The following is a 7,795-nucleotide window of genomic DNA, read 5'->3' on the forward strand; positions in this document are numbered from 1 at the left end:
ATTATCTCTAGCCGCTTTATCCTTCTACAGGGTCGCAGGCAAGCTGGAGCCTATCCCAGCTGACTATGGGCGAAAGGCGGGGTACACCCTGGACAAGTCGCCAGGTCATCACAGGGCTGACACATAGACACAGACAACCATTCACACTCACATTCACACCTACGGTCAATTTAGAGTCACCAGTTAACCTAACCTGCATGTCTTTGGACTGTGGGGGAAACCGGAGCACCCGGAGGAAACCCACGCGGACACGGGGAGAACATGCAAACTCCACACAGAAAGGCCCTCGCCGGCCCCGGGGCTCGAACCCAGGACCTTCTTGCTGTGAGGCGACAGCGCTAACCACTACACCACCGTGCCGCCTCAGTTTTAACATGAAGTCTGTTTTATTGATGTTATAAATGCTTCATTGATGGAAACTTGAGCGCAAAACTGTTCATGACAACTGCAGTCCTAAAGTTAGCAAGCCAATTGTAGTCCTCAGCCATATAAGTATTACTGAGTGTCCAGAACGTCCTCCAGTGGTGTAGCCAGGATTTTTTTTTTTTTAAGATTTTTTTTTGGGGCTTTTTTTCACCTCTATTACTGGATAGGACAGTGCAGAGACAGGAAACGAGCGGGAGAGAGAGACGGGGAGGGACCGGGAAACGACCCCGGGCCGGAACCGAACCCGGGTCCCCGGACCCACGGCACGGCGCCCCATCCACCTGAGCCACGACGCCCCCGTAGCCAGGATTTTTTACATGGGGTGGCCAAAGGGGGGCCAAGGATATACAAGGGGTGGCCATGCTGTGACTAAATGGGGGGGGGGGGTATCCTCCCCCGGGAAATTCTGAATTAGCTAGATTTGATTTCTGATGTATCTAATGGCATATCTGGTGCCTAAATCATGAACAAAACCCATGTGAGCCAAGAGGTCAGAAATTAATGTATTAATTTATTTATGTAACATAAAGCATCTGCAAAACAAAGAAACCATCCAACTTGTTTACTCTAGTTAAGCATCAGGATTTTAACGATCACTACTAAAATGCAAAAGTAAAAACTAAAAGATCACCTGTCCCAGGCACCTGGGAAGTAGTAAGGCTATTAGTCAGGCTTGAATAAAGAGTGCTTTGCTCAGGAAAAGGAAAATACTTGTATACTTAACTCATACATACAACATATGTAAACACTTACAACATGTTGTGATATTGTCCATTGTAAGTACTGTACAAACTAAATGTGTTGAGTTACAAAATGTGTGTGTGTATGTGCGTGTGTGAGTAAAAGTGTTACACTGATGGAGCACATGACATAGATGAGGTGTAGTGCATGATTGGTGTGTGAGAGAGAGAGAGGGGGGAAAGTATGTGCACTGCATGTAGATATAGATGAGCTGTAGTATACGAATTGTGTGTGTGTGTGTGTGTGTGTGTGAAGATATGTTACATGTAAATACAAAAATGAAGTGCATAAGTTGTGTGTGTGTGTGTGTGTGTGAGAGAGAGTGTATGTTCAGAGTGCATGAGTGGTGTGTGTGTTATATGTGAATATAGAAATGTAGTGCATGGGTGGTGTGTGGGTGAGTGTGCATGAGTGTTGTGTATACCAGTGAGTGTGTTACATGTACAGTTAGGTCCATATATATTTGGACACTGACACAAATTTTGTTTTTTTACCTGTTTACTGAAACATATTCAGGTTATAGTTATATAATGGACATGGACATGAAGTCCAGACTTTCAGCTTTCATTTGAGGGTATCCACATGAAAACTGGATGAAGGGTTTAGGAGTTTCAGCTCCTTAACATGTGCCACCCTGTTTTTAAAGGGACCAAAAGTAATTGGACAATTGACTCAAAGGCTATTTCATGGGCTGGTGTGGGCAATTCCTTCGTTATGTCATTCTCAATTAAGCAGATAAAAGACCTGGAGTTGATTTGAGGTGTGGTGCTTGCATTTGGAAGATTTTGCTGTGAAGAAAACATGCGGTCAAAGGAGCTCTCCATGCAGGTGAAACAAGCCATCCTTAAGCTGTGAAAACAGAAAAAAACCCATCCGAGAAATTGCTACAGTATTAGGAGTGGCAAAATCTACAGTTTGGTACATCCTGAGAAAGAAAGAAAGCACTGGTGAACTCATCAATGCAAAAAGACCTGGACGCCCACAGATGACAACAGTGGTGGATGATCGCAGAATAATTTCCATGGTGAAGAGAAACCCCTTCACAACAGCCAACCAAGTGAACAACACTCTCCAGGAGGTAGGCGTATCAATATCCAAATCTACCATAAAGAGAAGACTGCATGAAAGTAAATACAGAGGGTTCACTGCACGGTGCGAGCCACTCATAAGCCTCAAGAATAAAAAGGCTAGATTGGACTTTGCTAAAAAACATCTAAAAAAGCCAGCACAGTTCTGGAAGAACATTCTTTGGACAGATGAAACCAAGATCAACCTCGACCAGAATGATGGAAAGAAAAAAGTATGGCGAAGGCGTGGTACAGCTCATGATCCAAAGCATACCACATCATCTGTAAAACACGGCGGAGGCAGTGTGATGGCTTGGGCATGTATGGCTGCCAGTGGCACTGGGTCACTAGTGTTTATTGATGATGTGACACAGGACAGAAGCAGCCAGATGAATTCTGAGGTATTCAGAGACGTACTGTGTGCTCAAATCCAGCCAAATGCAGCCAAACTGATTGGTCGGCGTTTCATAATACAGATGGACAATGACCCAAAACATAAAGCCAAAGCAACCCAGGGGTTTATTAAAGCAAAGAAGTGGAATATTCTTGAATGGCCAAGTCAGTCACCTGATCTCAACCCAATTGAGCATGCATTTCACTTGTTAAAGACTAAACTTCAGACAGAAAGGCCCACAAACAAACAGCAACTGAAAACCGCTGCAGTAAAGGCCTGGCAGAGCATTAAAAAGGAGGAAACACAGTGTCTGGTGATGTCCATGAGTTCAAGACTTCAGGCAGTCATTGCCAACAAAGGGTTTTCAACCAAGTATTAGAAATGAACATTTTATTTACAATTATTGAATTTGTCCAATTACTTTTGAGCCCCTGAAATGAAGGGATTGTGTTAAAAAAATGCTTTAGTTCCTCACATTTTTATGTAATCATTTTGTTCAACCTACTGAATTAAAGCGGAAAGTCTGAACTTCAACTGCATCTGAATTGTTTTGTTCACAATTCATTGTGGTAATGTACAGAACCAAAATTAGAAAAATGTTGCCTCTGTCCAAATATTTATGGACCTAACTGTAAATATAGAAATGTAGTGCATCATGCATGAGTGGTGTGTGTGTGTGTGTGTGTGTGTGTGTGTGTGTGTGTAAGAGAGGGTGTGTGTTGAGAGTGCATGAGTTGTATCTTATAGTGGGTGAGAGAAAGACATAGTGTGTGTTAAGAGAGTGAAGTATGTGTTCATATATGAGAGAGAGAGAGAGTTAAGACAGTGCATGAGTGTTACATTTAAATATGAAAATTTAGTGCGAGTTGTGTGTCTGTGTTGAGAGTGTATGAATGTTACATGTAAATATAGAAATGTAGTGCACAAATTGTGTGAGTGTGAGAGTGAGATAGACAGTGTGTTAAGAGAGTGCATAAGTGTTGTGTATGAGTGAGTGTGTTACATGTAAATATAGAAATGTGGTGCATGAGAGGGGTGTGTGTGAGAGGGAGGGGTAGGGGGAGAGTGTATGTTGAGAGAATGCAGGAGTGTTGTGTATGTATGAGTGTGACAATTATTAATCAATCAATGTGTACTCCCACCAGTAACACACAACATCTCTATATTTTCGTGTAACAGACAAACATTAACTTTAAAAGTTGTATTCTGCGGTTGGAGTGAGCAAAGTGATTCACAGACAGCTAACTTGCCAACGTAATTTTCTCTTTTGAGTCGTACAATCGAAAACCACCGATGTTTTGCTTTCTATCTACAGTGGGGCAAAAAAGTATTTAGTCAGCCACCAATTGTGCAAGTTCTCCCACTTAAAAAGATGAGAGAGGCCTGTAATTTTAATCATAGGCACACTTCAACTATGAGAGACAGAATGGGGGGGAAAGAATCCAGGAAATCACATTGTAGGATTTTTAATGAATTAATTGGTAAATTCCTCGGTAAAATAAGTATTTGGTCACCTACAAACAAGCAAGATTTCTGGCTCTCACAGACCTGTAACAACTTCTTTAAGAGGCTCCTCTGTCCTCCACTCGTTACCTGTATTAATGGCACCTGTTTGAACTCGTTATCAGTATAAAAGACACCTGTCCACAACCTCAAACAGTCACACTCCAAACTCCACTATGGCCAAGACCAAAGAGCTGTCAAAGGACACCAGAAACAAAATCGTAGACCTGCACCAGGCTGGGAAGACTGAATCTGCAATAGGTAAGCAGCTTGGTGTGAAGAAATCAACTGTGGGAGCAATTATTAGAAAATGGAAGACATACAAGACCAGTGATAATCTCCCTCGATCTGGGGCTCCACGCAAGATCTCACCCCGTGGGGTCAAAATGATCACAAGAACGGTGAGCAAAAATCCCAGAACCACACGGGGGGACCTAGTGAATGACCTGCAGAGAGCTGGGACCAAAGTAACAAAGGCTACCATCAGTAACACACTACGCCGCCAGGGACTCAAATCCTGCAGTGCCAGACGTGTCCCCCTGCTTAAGCCAGTACATGTCCAGGCCCGTCTGAAGTTTGCTAGAGAGCATTTGGATGATCCAGAAGAGGATTGGGAGAATGTCATATGGTCAGATGAAACCAAAATAGAACTTTTTGGTAAACACTCAACTTGTCGTGTTTGGAGGAGAAAGAATGCTGAGTTGCATCCAAAGAACACCATACCTACTGTGAAGCATGGGGGTGGAAACATCATGCTTTGGGGCTGTTTTTCTGCAAAGGGACCAGGACGACTGATCCGTGTAAAGGAAAGAATGAATGGGGCCATGTATCGTGAGATTTTGAGTGAAAACCTCCTTCCATCAGCAAGGGCATTGAAGATGAAACATGGCTGGGTTTTCAGCATGACAATGATCCCAAACACACCGCCCGGGCAATGAAGGAGTGGCTTCGTAAGAAGCATTTCAAGGTCCTGGAGTGGCCTAGCCAGTCTCCAGATCTCAACCCCAAAGAAAATCTTTGGAGGGAGTTGAAAGTCCGTGTTGCCCAGCGACAGCCCCAAAACATCACTGCTCTAGAGGAGATCTGCATGGAGGAATGGGCCAAAATACCAGCAACAGTGTGTGAAAACCTTGTGAAGACTTACAGAAAGCGTTTGACCTCTGTCATTGCCAACAAAGGGTATATAACAAAGTATTGAGATGAACTTTTGTTATTGACCAAATACTTATTTTCCACCATAATTTGCAAATAAATTCTTTAAAAATCAGACAGTGTGATTTTTCTGGATTTTTTTCTCATTCTGTCTCTCATAGTTGAAGTGTACCTATGATGAAAATTACAGGCCTCTCTCATCTTTTTAAGTGGGAGAACTTGCACAATTGGTGACTGACTAAATACTTTTTTGCCCCACTGTATCTAGTATCTATCTACATGTGCACACAGCACAAATCCCACTGTAGCCAGATATCTATAAAGACGCATATTTATCTATCAGGTTGCATTTACATGTAAATGAAGGTTTCAGTCACTGAAAACGGATACTTTCAAAAACCCCGGGCAAAGTGGAGATTTCTGGAAACTCGGGAGATTTCTGGAAACTCGGGAGATTTCTGGAAACTTTGAATTGTCTGAGGACAAAATTGTAACTGTATGTCTACAAAGTGAGAAAACTTGAAGAGAGTATAAGAGATGAATAACTTACATCCCAAATTAATCGCACGTTCATGTAGTTCATAGGTTGTTGTGTTGTCGGACTAGAGCATAACTATCTGATACCACCTGCTGCTTGAACGCGCGAAATGTTTATGTGCTACGGTAATATGCATCCCCGCAGAAACCAAATAGGCGGAACAAAAATCCAGCGGGCGGAACTAACATTTCGTGGGACATATCGGTTTTATAAATTTTATTGTCCGGCCCTGGGGTGGCCAGGGCGGGGCCAAGGCGTGCCCTGGGGTGGCCACACACCCCTGGCCACCCCTTAGCTCCGCCCCTGGCATCTTCCAAGTGTAACTTTCAACTGTCCATATGGGGCCGTCCTCCACAGGAGCGATGCGATGCGATGAGACTCCAACCAGACACTGGGCATCAGGATGGATCAGGCAGGTCCGAGGAGCAGAAGAGGTCAGCACCTCGATCCCAGGATTGACATGTAACTCAGAGGGACAGAGTTACCTAACAACCTGTGTTTTCTCTCTCTTCTCTACTGCTATGATGTCACGCACTCAGGGCTGGCTGGCTCAGCGGGGCAGCTCAAATGCCAACTTTGCGGTCGATTTTAACTCTCAAAAATATATATATATATTTTTTATTTCCATTTATGCAGCATACAAGAGTCAAGGCTGGAGATACTATCCACTCAGAAATGTATTTAAAAATAAAGGTTCTGAGAAACATAGAGCAACATACAACAGAGCAGCCTGGGGAACAGCACTCCATCCAGCATCCAGTCACTAAAAGAGGTCGTTGTTGAAGAATGGAAAAAGATTGATGTTGCAAAATGTCACCAACTTGTTCATTCCATGCCTAGAAGACTTGGTGCTGTCATTAAAAATCATGGAAGCCATACAAAGTACTAGATGTAGTAGTTTTTGTTGTGGGGTGTACTCATTTTTGCACCACCCTAATTTAAGTAAAACTGAAAAATGTGTAATCTAAGTTATATTATTAACCTTACTTTCGTGTTATAAGTTAAACAGATGTTATATTAAACTTTGTTTTGTCAACATTTTGGAAATTGTTTGTGTTCATTGAGATATTTTTTAAAATGTTACTTTTCAAAGAGGGTGCACTCATTTACGCTGAGCACTTATATATAAAATACTGTTTGTCACTCATCAAGTCCATGCCTAAGAGACTGCAAGCCGTTATAATAGCCAGAGGTGGTGCAACTAAGTACTAGTGATGTGTTTTGAATGTTCTTTTGTTTGTCTGTTTTCCATGATTCCATATTTTTTTTCCTCAGAATTGAGTGATTCCATATTTTTTTCCCTGTGCTTGGTCTATAAAAGTAACATTTACTGACTTCCACAATGCTTTTTCTTCATTTCTTTTAGTGTTTCTGAAGGCCAAGAAAGTGCACTTTGGAATGACTTTATTATTGTATCATGTTTGTGATCTGAGTTTGTTCTACAGAATAAAACGTGTGAATGAGTGGTCTCATTCAAGACTGGTGATTCCATACTTTTTGCCAGGGGTTGTATATATATATACAAAATATATTGGGTGGGCGGCACGGTGGTGTAGTGGTTAGCGCTGTCGCCTCACAGCAAGAAGGTCCGGGTTTGAGCCCCGTGGCCGGCGAGGGCCTTTCTGTGTGGAGTTTGCATGTTCTCCCCGTGTCCGCGTGGGTTTCCTCCGGGTGCTCCGGTTTCCCCCACAGTCCAAAGACATGCAGGTTAGGTTAACTGGTGACTCTAAATTGACCGTAGGTGTGAATGTGAGTGTGAATGGTTGTCTGTGTCTATGTGTCAGCCCTGTGATGACCTGGCGACTTGTCCAGGGTGTACCCCGCCTTTCGCCCGTAGTCAGCTGGGATAGGCTCCAGCTTGCCTGCGACCCTGTAGAACAGGATAAAGCGGCTACAGATAATGAGATGAGATGAGATGAGATGAGACATCTAAGAGGGCAGCGCCCGAGCGCCCCCTATGGGCCAGCCGCCACT

Source organism: Neoarius graeffei, chromosome 2 (genome assembly GCF_027579695.1).
Source record: "Neoarius graeffei isolate fNeoGra1 chromosome 2, fNeoGra1.pri, whole genome shotgun sequence".
NCBI lineage: Eukaryota > Metazoa > Chordata > Actinopteri > Siluriformes > Ariidae > Neoarius > Neoarius graeffei.